This window comes from Saccopteryx bilineata, chromosome 3 (assembly GCF_036850765.1).
Source record: "Saccopteryx bilineata isolate mSacBil1 chromosome 3, mSacBil1_pri_phased_curated, whole genome shotgun sequence".
In the NCBI taxonomy this organism is placed as follows: domain Eukaryota; kingdom Metazoa; phylum Chordata; class Mammalia; order Chiroptera; family Emballonuridae; genus Saccopteryx; species Saccopteryx bilineata.
This window is the reverse complement of record NC_089492.1, coordinates 301,273,114-301,286,960: the sequence shown is the minus strand read 5'-3', so window position 1 is coordinate 301,286,960 and position 13,847 is coordinate 301,273,114. Positions and strand designations below refer to the sequence as shown.

Sequence of the window (13,847 nt, the reverse complement as noted above, 5' to 3'; positions counted from 1 at the left end):
CACAACAAAGAATTGATGCTTCTCATCTCTCTACCATCCTGCCTGTCTGTCCCTCTCTCTCTCTCACACACACACACAAAAAGAATTAACCAATGAATGCATAAATAGAACACGTGGATTTTTCGTTTTTATCTCTTTCTAAACACAAATATTTTTAAACATTCAGATCTCATTTTAATAATTTTTTCTGATGTATATTCACTGATGTTTAATAATTCTTACATCACTTTATTCATTATATTTTATTATTTCCCCCAGTGTGCATTTCTGATTCTATGTGAAAATTCAGCCTAATGAAAATCCTTCCAAATTGAATATTTTTGTAGTTTTTCTGTCACTAGTATAACTGTGATATTTTGTTATTAATGAAGAATAGATAAAAAGTTTTCTATCTTTATTGCAAAGGTTGGGATTGATACCAGGAGAGATTCTCTCCAGTTGTGAAAATTAAGAAATAAGTTTTACAGATTTTTAACTTGATTAGAGTATTCTACATAATTGTTTCAATCTCTAAGGTTGATTCTGATAGGACGAAAGTTCCAAGTAATGATTTTGTGAAATCATTCCATGCGTTGGTTCCTAAATATCATTTTCTTTCTTTCTTTTCTTTTTTCTTTTTATTTATTTTGTATTTTTTTGAGAGACAGAAAGAAAGAGAGAGGGACAGATAGGGACAAAATGAGAGAGATGAGAAGCATCTATTCTTCATTGTGGCACCTTAGTTCATTGGTTGCTTTCTCATATGTGCCTTGACTGGGGAAACTACAGCAGAGCAAGTGACACCTTGCTCAAGCCAGCTATCTTGGGCTCAAGCCAATGACCTTGGCCTTCAAGCCAGCAACCATGGGGTCATGTTTATGATACCATGCTCAAGCCAGCAACCCTGCACTCAAACTGTTGAGCCCGTGCTTAAGCCGGATGAACCCATGCTCAAGCCGGCAAGCTAGGAGTTTTGAACCTGGGTCCTCTGCATCCCAGTTCAACGTTCTATCCACGGCGCCACTGTATGGTCAGGCCAAAGTATGTTTTTTAAAAATATAATGTTGGTACTGGATTTGGTGGGTATCTGTGGAATTCAGATTATGGAGATCATACAGTGTTGTGTAGTATTTCCATCAGCCATGTTGGCATGAAAGACATTTCAGTGTGCACACATGTTCACAAGCAAATAAATACAGGGCTGCTAAAACGTTTCATCAAAGTAGAAACAATTGGAGAAAGGCCAATTGTCGAGAGTAAAGAATTTGTTTTGTTTTGGGAAGTTTTGTTGCTTGTAAAATTTATGAGGGAGTGAAATAAACAGAGTTACAAGAGAGAAGACTATTTAATCAATTGATGCAAAATTTCGACATGTGTCTTTCTGTTTTCTCATAAGACTGATGAAAATATTTAGATCATGAAAGACTTCAAAATTGTCTTTGGCTGGTTAGCTCACTCAGTTAAGAGCATCATCCCAAAACACCAAGTTGCAGGTTCAATGCCTTGTCTGGGAATACATGGGAAGCAACCAAAAAAAATTCATGACTGAATGGAACAACAAATCCTTCCCCCTCTGCTTTTTCTCCCTTCCTCTCTCTGTCTCTCTAAAATCCAACAAAAATTAAGCCCTGGCCGATAGCTCTGGAGAACCATCTTGGAGCATGGAGTTTGCCAGTTGGATTCTCCAGTCAGGGAACGTGCAGGAGCAGCTCAATGATCCTGTCTCTCCCTGCCTCTCTCAAAAAAAAATTTTTTTAATATAAATAAATAAATGAATGAATAAATAAATAAAATTTAAAAAGGAAAGGACTACAAAATTATTGAAGATTTCAAAAAATTCATAACACAGAAACTAGTTTGAGTTAGTGAAGTAAATCCTGTATTATAATTTTTTATTAATTTTAATGGGGTAACATTGATAAATCAGGGTACATATGTTCAGAGAAAACATCTCTAGGCTATTTTGACATTTGATTATGCTGCATTCCCATCACCCAAAGTCCAATTGTCTTCTGTCACCTTCTAACTGATTTTCTTTGTGCCTCTCCCCCCCAACCCCCTTCCTCTCCTCCCCCCCCACAGTAACCCCAACACTCTTGTCCATGTCTCTGAGTCTCATTGTTATGTCCCACCTATGTATGGATTCATATAGTTCTTAGTTTTTTCTGATTTACTTATTTCACTCCATATAATGTTATCAAGGTCCATCCATGTTATTGTAAATGATCCAGTGTCATCATTTCTTATGGCTGAGTAGTATTCCATAGTATATATGTACCAAAGCTTTTTAATCCACTTGTTCACTGACGGACACTTGGGCTGTTTCCAGATCTTCGCTATTGTGAACAATGCTGCCATAAACATGGGGGTGCATTTCTTCTTTTCAAACAGTGCTATGGTGTTCTTGGGTTATATTCCTAACAGTGGTATAGCTGGATCAAAAGGCAGTTCAATTTTTAATTTCTTGAGGAATCTCTATGCTGTTTTCCACAGTGGCTGCACCAGTCTGCATTCCCACCAGCAGTGCAGGAGGGTTCCCTTTTCTCCACATTCTCGCCAGCACTTATTCTGTGTTGTTTTGTTGATGAGCACCATTCTGACTGGTGTGAGATGATATCTCATTGTGGTTTTAATTTGCATTTCTCTAATGATTAGTGATGTTGAGCATTTTTTCATATGCCTATTGGCCATCTGTATGATGGACAATACATTTTTAAAGGACACAGAACACACAACATTTATTGTGGGAAACTGCAAGTGGCAAAGCCCTTTGCAGCTCGAGGCTTAGCAAAAGGCTAAATTCTCCCCCCCACCACCTTCATAGTGGCTATGAAGCTGAGTATTTGCACTTATTTCATAGCCCTACTTCATTTGCTTACTTAAGTTGCTAGAAGCAATTTACATGCCCTTCCTCTCACTCCTTGTTTGTTCTAATGTTGGTTGATTTCAGTTATGCATGGTGGAGGGTTTTTTGCACTTGGGAGAATTCTTGGGTTGCCTTGGAGATGTGTGACTTTGTATCCAAAATGTTTTTATTTGCATATGGCTATATAATAAAGAGAACTGGGGTTTTTTATGCTCTGGCAAGCTAAATGCATTAGAGGCCTCCCAATCTGATCCTATTTCTCTTTACACCTTTTTTCCTTAATTCCACGCCCAGCACAGAATTTCACACTGTTCCCGTGCTGGTTCGCGGCTATTTATTACTATCAAATTGTTGTTTTTTAAATGAAAGAGAGAGAAACAGGGACAGAGATAGAGATAGAGAGAGAGAGAGACAGAGAGAGACAGACAGACAGGAAGGGAGAGAGATGAAATGAGAATTAATTCATAGCTGTGGCACTTTAGTTGTTCATTGATTGTTTGCTCATATGTGCTTTGACGGGTGGACTTTAGCTGAGCTAGTGATCCCTTGCCCAAGTCAGTCTGTCCACAATGCCACCACCTGGTCAGGCAACGCTTAGGTCACCAAAAGAGGGACTCACAAGGCCTGGTGAATTTTATAAGACATTTTTTATGTATCTGTGAACACATGGGCTGAGAATTAAGTGGCATCAGCAGCGAGACAATGAAAACTTATATCCTAAATAGAACTGAGTTGGGTGTAATTCTCATCACAGGGAGGAAACCTCAGTGACCTGTAGAGAATTAAAGAATGGGGGACGTAGGATGGTGCTAAGTAAAGAATGTTCGGATAAGTGGTGAGGAGGTGACTAACAAGACATCAATCAGGATTGCTCACGTGGAGTTACAGGAACTGCCCTGCACAGGGTCACCTGAAGTTCAACCTGGCTACGAAGGTCTTTGGTAAAAAGCCCTCTACCCAGACCCAACTTTACTATGAGGGAAAATAAAAAAGATTGTAACTCGAGGGACAATGCACTGAGTACAAGATCAACAAGGGTCTCAAAGGTCAGACCAAAAAAAAGTGCTTTTTTCTTTTTTAACAGAAAAGGGTCTACAGGGCTAGAAATCTTTAAAAAGACAAAACAAAAACAAAAACATAAAATGACGCAAAAGTAGGAATAACAAGTTGAATGAGGCCAAAGTCAAGGGGTTTGTGAAATGGAAACAAAAACTAATACAATTTTGTATTTTAAAAATATGAAAGGGAAAAATGAAAAATTTAAATGTAATAATATGATTACTGTTGGAAATGATGCGGGTCAAGAACTTGAGGTCATTATGACTATAAAGTTAAAACGATAAAAACACTGTGGATGAAAACGGAACCACATGCTGAACCTGACAAGCTCAGGGGAGGCCTGCATGGTGGCCCTGGGAACTCAGAGACCTAAAGGGACCACACAAGATGGTCTGATACTAAAACTTTCTAACTAAAGCAGTTCACGGCGAGTAGTCCTGTCCTAGGATGGTACTTGCTAACAAAAGTCCATGCTTACCTTAATTGAGCCTGTCTTTGACCTTTGCATCTACAATTATGTACCTGCTAACATATACTGCTCACAAAAATTAGTGGATATTTCAAAACGAATATGAAGCAATAAAATATCCCCTAATTTTTGTGAGTAGTGTACCTTTGTAATGTAAGAGTAATCTTTTCCTGCCCCCTCCAGGTACAACCACCCTACCAGAGCAAAAACCAACAAACCCCCTCATTGTTGTTATATTAACTCTATGTAAAAGAATTTTGACTATATACATTTTTACTTTGTATCTAATCCCAAAGATTTTCTCACTTTGCTTTCTTCCGCCTTCCTAATCTATCAGCTGGATTTTGGGGAGAGTAATATCCCCCTGCTCACAGAAACATAAAATGAATTTGAGAAGTAAATTGAATGAAATTGGGAAGTAAAGCCTGCATCCACATGCCAGGAGAGAGAGCTGAGCATTCCTGTGGGAGCAGAAATGAAGTGTATGGCACAGATGGCACCACTAGGTGTGACCCCCCCAACACTTGGGTCTTTGAGGGCACCTCAGTGTCTCAACCTTGGCAGGGAGAGGAGGTCAAGTTTCACACACACCAAAGAAGCAGTCACATTAATCAGGTTTCTGGAGTCTGAGTTCCACTTCCTCATTCCCTGCTCTGGTTAACTCTCCACATCAGTCTTTCCAATTCCCTGTTGTCTGCCCAGTGGTGGCATCTTACTTAGTTAGAGCTTCAAGCTGGGACACTGAGATCCAGGTTTGAAACCCCAAGGTCACTGGCTTCAGCACGAGCTCATCCAGCTTGAGCACAAGCTCACCAGCTTATGCACAGTGTTGCTGGGCTTGAGCATGGGACCACAGACATGACCCCATAGTCACTGACTTAAGCCAGAGGTCACTGGCATAAATCCACAGCATGGTAACCATACATTCACAGAATGGCAAAAATATAAAAGCAGAAACACTAAGTGTTGACACAGGCTTGGAACTAACGCAACCCTCAGACACGTGATGGGAGTGAAAATGGTGTGGCCACTCTGGGAAAGGGCTTACTGGCATCTTGTAAAAGTGAGCAACACTAAAACAGCCTTGATATTCAAATTCTTCAACATTTCATGGAAAGTGTATCCTTTCTTTCTTGGTCTGGGCACCACTGTCAAAACTGAGTTGATGGTATTTGTGTAGGTCTATTTCTAGATCTGTATTGTACTACATTAATCTACATATCTATCCTTTTGCCAATCCCAAAGTCCCTTCATTCCAGGATATTTATGGTAAGATTTGAAATGTGATTGTGTGAGTCCTCTTCCCACTGTTATGTTTCAGAATTATTTTGGCTTTTTTTCATATAAATTTTAGGTATTTGTCAATATTTAAAGCATAAACTTGAGATGCTTCAGCTTAGTGAAGTTTTTTTTTTAAATTTTTAAATTTTATTTATTCATTTTAGAGAGACAGAGAGAGGAGAGAGAGACAGGGGGGAGGAGCTGGAAGAATCAACTCCCATATGTGCCTTGACCAGACAAGCCTAGGGTTTCGAACCGGCGACCTCAGCATTTCCAGGTCGACACTTTATCCACTGCGCCACCACAGGTCAGGCATAGTGAAGTTTTAAAATTGACCCTGAAAAGATGCTTACACTGGAAAGTGGGAGTTGAGCAGCTGGCTTTTTCTACCCTGGAAATACCAATATTATTACCTATTATATTTCTCAGGTTCATACATCCAGATATTCTATCCTATTCAGCAGTTTACATTGTTAACAGGACAGGCACTGTGACGCAGAAATATTTCAACTTTATAGGCTATGACCAGGTACAAATATAATTTTGTCAATGGGCTCCATCTGCAGGGGCCTGGGACAGCTAAACTTCAGCTTAGATTCAAAGTGGATCTTATGAGCCTGACCTGTGGTGGCGCAGTGGATAAAGCATCAACCTGGAACACAGTTCCCTGGTTCAAAAACCCAGGCTCGCCTAGTCAAGGCACATATATGGGAGTTGATGCTTTCTGCTCCTCCTCCTTTCTCTCTCTTTGTCTCTCTCTCTCTGTTCCTCTCTCTGAAATAAATAAGATCTAAAAAAAAAGTTGACAAAGTAGATCTTATCACACAGACACAAGAATAACAGAGCTCTTTATCATCGTATGTGGACCTGATTCCATAGGAGCCCAAATGACTCTACAGGGGCCCTAGAATCAGCACCAGGGAAAGGGCAGGTGTAGGGTCAAATCCTTTCGCCCCACCTGACCTGGGCATCCTTGCCCTCATGTATTTCCTCACACTGATAACAACAGACACCAATTATGACAACTGTTTGAGATACAAGAACTATCCTTTATTTTTATTTGAGAGATAGGAACAGACAGAGAGATGAGAAGCATCAATTCTTCATTGCAGCACCTTAGTTGTTCATTGATTGCTTTCTCATATGACCCTTGACCCAGGGGCTACAGCCAAACCAATGACCACTTGCTCAAGCCAGCAATCCTGTTCTCAAGGTAAATGAGCCCACACTCAAGCTGGTGATCTTGGGGTTTTTAACCTGAGTCCTCCGCATCCCAGTCCAATGCTCTGCCCACTATGCAACCATGTGGTCAGGCTTACTCCATTATTTAACAAAAATCAATATGCACATTCAAAGTGTTCAGCATGAAATCATGAGTACTGACCTACATACTTTTTTCCTCTCATTTTTATTTAGTGAGAGGACAGGCAGATAGACTCCCACATGCATCCTGACTAGGATTCATCTGGTAAGCCCAGTAGGGGGTGATGCTCTGTCCATGTGGGGCATTGCTCTGTTGCTCAGCAACTGAGCTCTTCCTAGTGTCTGAGGTGGAGGACAAGGATCTATTCACAGTGCTTGGGGCCAGCTCATTCCAATCAAGCCATGGCTGTAGGAGGGGGAAGAGAAAGAGAGAGAGAAGTGGGAGGAGGAGGGGTAGAGAAGCAGATGAGCACTTCTCCTGTGTGCCGTGACTGAGAATCAAACCTGGGACATCCACATGCCAGGATGACATTCTACTTTTCAAGAGTTCTTAGTTTCTATCCTTTTAGTTCCTATCAAAATAGCCCTATGTAAGATCAAGCAGACCATGTTCTAATCTCTAGAATCCCAGGTTTCACTCTTAATTTGTGTAATTGTACATAAAGTCTTTGTTTAATGTCTAAATATGTCTATTCTTAAGGCCTGAATTAAATTCTTGCATGCAAAAATTAGAAATGGCAGCTTTAATATTAAAAAGTAAAATGATATCATCCCTACAAATTTTTAATTTTAATTAAAATAAGTAAAGCACACTCATATAAATTTAAATAAAATAGAATGTGGATCAAATAAATTTGTAAATGTAATGTATGTTTGCTCGCTTATAATTTGCATTAGGTGTGGAAGACAGGCTGTAAGCCAGCAAAGTCATTATAGCCAAAGGCTTAGTTTTAAGACTAAGGCTTAGTTTTAAGACTAAGCCTTTCCTGCCCTTTTAATACTAAAATCTTTTCAAAAGTAAGCTTTTCCCCACACTCTGGCCTATTGCATGATGTGGGGTGGTGCACTCTTATAAAGAATCCCATTTAGCCCTGGCCGGTTGGCTCAGCGGTAGAGCGTCGGCCTAGTGTGCGGAGGACCCGGGTTCGATTCCCGGCCAGGGCACATAGGAGAAGCACCCATTTGCTTCTCCATCCCTCCGCTGCGCTTTCCTCTCTGTCTCTCTCTTCCCCTCCCGCAGCCAAGGCTCCATTGGAGCAACGATGGCCCGGGCGCTGGGGATGGCTCTGTGGCCTCTGCCCCAGGCGCTAGAGTGGCTCTGGTCGCAACATGGCGACGCCCAGGAGGGTCGCAACATGGCGACGCCCAGGATGGGCAGAGCATTGCCCCCTGGTGGGCAGAGCGTCGCCCCTGGTGGGCGTGCTGGGTGGATCCCGGTCGGGCGCATGCGGGAGTCTGTCTGACTGTCTCTCCCTGTTTCCAGCTTCGGAAAAATGGAAAAGAAAAAAAAAAAAAAAAAAGAATCCCATTTAGCCTGACCTGTGGTGGCGCAGTGGATAAAGCGTTAACCTGGAACGCTGAGGTCACCAGTTCAAAACCCTGGGCTTGCCTGGTCAAAGCACATATGGGAGTTGATGCTTCCTGCTCCTCCCCCTTCTCTCTCTCTCTTCTCTAAAATGAATAAATAAAAATAATTAAAAAAATAAAATCAATCAATAAAAAATTTTTTAAAAAGAATCCCATTTATGCCTCAAATAAATGACTTTGTATCAAAAACTTCCTTATTTGTATTTTGGTTTAAAGGTTTTAATTTCTACACTATGACATGGGACAGACCGGGGGCTTGCTCTCTCAATTCCTGAAATTAGCATTACAGGATTAAATCAAATCAATATGGAGCCACCCCGACCTTTAAACAATAGAGTAGAAAACTGGCTGCTGTTATGGTACCCCATGGTTGTCCTTTTGGGGGCCGTGGGCTGGCTGACTTTTACAGCCATGCGTGAGGAAACCAAGAACTCTGTGGAAAAGGCTGCCCACGGCCTGCCAACTGAGCAGTAAAACAAGCTGGAGCAAACATGGGAGAAAAAAAATGCTGACTCTGGAACTGAAGCAAGCCCCAAAGGCCAACCAAATTTGTGAAATTCACCTAAAAATAGAGCAGCTGCTAAAAATGGAATCACAAATTTGTAAGTTGCAAATTGCCCTAGATGTTGTGGAAAGCCAAAAGTGGAGGCCTGGGTTCGAGCCCGGCAGCAAAAGCTGGCATTTCCAGTTCCTCTTTGGAGAATGAGGAAAATTGGACTAAAATTGTGATCTGCAATCTCCAAAAAATAAAAGCCCAACAAGGAGTCCCTACTATGCCCCTAATAGGTCTGCAATTTTGGGACATAAGGGTGAATGCCATCATGTTCTCTAAAACAAAAACAGAAATGCTAACTGCCATTTGCACCTGCTCCTCCTTGGGACAGTGTTAAGACCTGCCAACACAGCAGAAATGAGGAGAGGAGTGGCTAAGGCCCCATGTGCTTAGACTAATTTCTGAGCTACAATTAGAATAGACATTGGCTCCTTTGTTGCATAGACTTATGAATTTTAGACAATATAAAATACCCTAATGGGGTTGGGGGGCAACTTTGCTAAAGGCCCTCCCCCAGCCCCGGGAAGCTTTTCATACTCTAAAACATTTCGCGCTTTTGGCAAAGTGCTCAAAAACTAGTAAAGTTTATCTTTATAATTATTGAAATTGTATAATTTATGTTATTGTAATTTCTATAATGTGCCTAAATTCCTTATACAAGAATACCTGTGCTTTAAATTATAAGTGAACAAAAGGGGTAGAATATAAATCCTAAAGACTTGCTAATTTGGCCCTGGCCAGTTGGCTCAGTAGTAGAGCATCAGCCTGGTGTGTGTAAGTCCTGGGTTTGATTCCCGGCCAGGGCACACAGGAGAAGCGACCATCTGCTTCTCCACCACTCCCCCTCTCCTTCCTCTCTCTCTTCCCCTCCCGCAGCCAAGGCTTCATTGGAGCAAAGATGGCCCAGGCGCTGGGGATGGCTCCATAGCCTCTGCCTCAGGCACTAGAATGGCTCTGGTCGCAACAGAGCGACGCCCCGGATGGGCAAAGCATTGCCCCCTGGTGGGCGTGCTGGGTGGATCCCGGTTGGGTGCATGCGGGAGTCTGTCTGACTGCCTCCCCGTTTCCAACTTCAGAAAAATACAAACAAACAAACAAAAAACTTGCTAATTTGCAAGCTGCAAACTAAAAAGCTTAAAGCAAAGTAAATTTGCTTAATATAAAAAATAATGAAGCGGTAGAGCATCGGCCTAGCGTGCGGAGGACCCGGGTTCGATTCCCGGCCAGGGCACACAGGAGAAGCGCCCATTTGCTTCTCCACCCCTCTGCCGCGCTTTCCCTCTCTGTCTCTCTCTTCCCCTCCCGCAGCCAAGGCTCCATTGGAGCAAAGATGGCCCGGGCGCTGGGGATGGCTCTGTGGCCTCTGCCCCAGGCGCTAGAGTGGCTCTGGTCGCAACATGGCGACGCCCAGGATGGGCAGAGCATCGCCCCCTGGTGGGCAGAGCGTCGCCCTGGTGGGCGTGCCGGGTGGATCCCGGTCGGGCACATGCGGGAGTCTGTCTGTCTCTCCCTGTTTCCAGCTTCAGAAAAATGAAAAAAAAAAAAATAATAATGAAAGTCACACTAAATTTTTCCAACTTTAATATACTCTTTAATTTGCCTATTAATGAAATAAATTTTTTATAAATATAGGAATGTTACTTAAAAATGCATTTACTAGGTTTTGTGAAAAATTAACATAAAAACAAATTTCTTACCATCTTTAAAATCAAGGTATTATAAAACATGCTAAAAAATGCTTACAGGCCCTGGCCGGTTGGCTCAGTGGTAGAATGTCGGCCTGGTGTGCAGAAGTCCTGGGTTCGATTCCCAGCCAGGGCACACAGGAGAAGCGCTCATCTGCTTCTCCACCCCTCCCCCTCTCCTTCCTCTCTGTCTCTCTCTTCCCCTCCCGCAGCCGAGGCTCCATTGGAGCAAAGATGGCCCGGGCGCTGGGGATGGCTCCTTGGCCTCTGCCCCAGGTGCTAGAGTGGCTCTGGTCGCAACAGAGCGATGCTCCGGAGGGGCAGAGCATCACCCCCTGGTGGGCAGAGCGTCGCCCCTGGTGGGCATGCCGGGTGGATCCCGGTCAGGCGCATGCAGGAGTCTGTCTGACTGTCTCTCCCCGTTTCCAGCTTCAGAAAAATACAAAAAAAAAAAAAAAAAAAGAAAAGAAAAAAAATGCTTACAAATTAATTATAAATAATATAAAAAGAGAGGGAACCATATCCTGGAACTCCTGCAAATCTTTATCATGCTTTTTACTTAAAAAAATTTCTTTTGAATGTTGATATACAGGGTTTTTCAGCAGCAGAGACACACTGGAATCCTACAGGAGATGCCAAACCTTTCTCTTGCAAACTTCTACCCTCTTTTATTTGACCCAGCTAATAACGCTGTTTTGTCTTTTTCCAAATAGCTCCAAATATACAAAAAAAATTTATATAGGCAAATGAGGACCCTCAAACCCCTCAACAAAATCTTCTGAGCATGGATCTTAAGGTCTATAATGACCAAGAGGAACAGAAAAGGCAGACAAAGCCCAAAAGAAATCAGGCAAAATACCAGCTCTTGGCATATGTCCTTAAAGGCTCCAACACCCCAAAAGGGCTTCATAGGACTCTATCAGGGCCCTGCTTCAAGACTGGAAAGGAAGGTCATTGAGCTAAAGCCTGCCAGGCTTCTTGGCCCCCACCAAGGATATGCCTTTGCTGTGGGAAAAAGGGACACTAGAAAGTAAGCTGTCCCCTCGCTCCCTCTAAGGGAGGGTTCAGTCTCTTCCAGCCCTTCTCCAGCCACCTGTGACCTTGCCCAGCCTGCTGGGATTTGCCACTGAAGGCTAAAGGTGCCCAGGGCCGTCAGCCCATCTGACGTCACTGTGGACAAGCCTAGGGTATATCTTCCAAGTAGCAGGTAAACTAATCTCATTTCTTATGGACACAAAGGCTACTTATTATGCCTTGCCTGAATATTTGAATTTTTATTTACCCCTTGAAAATCTCTATTGTGGGTGTTATGGACACAAAGGCTACTTATTATGCCTTGCCTGAATATTTGAATTTTTATTCACCCCTTGAAAATCTCTATTGTGGGTGTTAATAGTCTTATTTTCTGCTGCTTTAATATATATATATATATATATATATATATATATATATATATATATATATATATGGTGTCTCCTTTATTCTTCCTGCCTCAATGTCCCTTGCCTATTTTAGGCTGGGACCTGCTCCTAATTTAGACGAGTTTACCTCTCCCACCCAGCATAGTGTATCCCAAGGTTCTCTTCACGGCACCATGGTTGCAAAGCTCCATCTCCATACATGCTGCAACTGGCTTTTCCAATTTATCTAAATCATTGCCAGCTATTATAGAAGCAGTGGTCATTGGGACTTAGACTCTAGCTGAAAAGTGTGGAAATGTGACCACAACTCCAGTGCCTTATAGACTTTTCCTGAATGTGTGTGACTCCTGCTCCTTAGGACAGTTCTCAAACTGAAGTGGGGTTGCATTACATTTACAAATAATGTAAAGCAATAATGGTGTCAGCATGGACTTGGTGAAATTATATTAACATGTTAAGAATTTTAAGAATAGACTGTAAGAATTTTATTTTAGATCCTGTTGTATTAGTTAAGACTTTGCTTAACCTAACAGGCTTTAATCACTTCATTGTATTAGGACACTTGTTATAGTATCTGTTAGCATTGGCTATTTTAATTTTGTTGTTTATTTTTTATTTTTCCAGTCTGCCTCCAAATCAGAACATGGGAATTCAAATGAGTATGAATCACAGCACAAACTGAAGTTTTAAAAAATAAAAAGGGAGATCTGTTGGGGACCAAATAAACAAACAGAATATTTTTGTAATTTGGATATATCTGGGGGACAGAGGTGCTGGGTCCTACCCCCAACCTCACCTGCCTAAGTGAACAGAGCTATACCTAATTCTCACTTGTCCCATCCATGTTTTCCAAAAGAGACTGGAAGCTAGTTTCTTATTGGTGTAAAGTTAAATTTGAATGGTATGGTGGGGGTTGTCTTTAAGTTATCTTAGAAACAATTGAATTGCTAATGGACCATGTTTTTTCCCTAAGTAAAAACAAATACGCTTCTGGGAGCTGCCATTGCATTGGCTTAGGAGCAATAGAGACTATTCGCGATGCCGTCCTCCCAAACCCATCTCGATGTATATATCTTTAAGTCTTTAGCATTTATTTAATTCTATACCTTTTCCTATTCGAAGACCCCATAATAAACTTGTCATGGCTAGACCACAACATAACTGCATTGTGAGTTTCTCTAAAAAGGAGTAATGATGGGGTTTTTTTTGGGGGGGGGGGGGAATACACAGAAATGCAATGTACAAAAAATAATTTACATTATACCCGTGAGATGTCTACTTGACTCATCAGCTTTGTGAAAAATACCCATGTTGTTGCATTATTTTCCCTATCCTTCTGAAAATATGCACACACATTTATTTCTCAGTCACCTTACCCCTACATTTTATCTTCAGGTTAGTAATGTACAGATTGTATTTTTGTGTATCAAACCATGTAAACTTCTTTAAGTGAGCTCACTGAGGTAAACAATATGTGAAAAAATATATAAATAACCGCTGGAGATTTTAAAAAAAAAACCCTCCCTAATTATACTAGACTGGACTGTTTTCAATTACTAGAATTTGTGTAGCAGAGCATCTTCATATTGGAGGGTGAGCAGCAATTACACAGAGACCACAAGGGAGATGGAAACAGACACGCTTACAACTCACTAGCTCTGGAGGAAGTACACAGCATGCCTGTAGTCTGCTCATGGAGGCCACGGAGAATGCCCGCAGAGTTGCAGGACAGAAAACACAGGAC

General features: G+C 41.7%; 1 non-coding gene across 1 annotated transcript; it reads left to right on the top strand.

Moving 5' to 3' along the window:
* The first annotated feature begins 7,945 nt into the window (after positions 1 to 7,945).
* TRNAT-AGU (transfer RNA threonine (anticodon AGU)) lies at positions 7,946 to 8,021 on the top strand. The gene has a single exon. It is a non-coding gene; the product is annotated as a tRNA-Thr (tRNA).
* Positions 8,022 to 13,847: the final 5,826 nt, after the last annotated feature.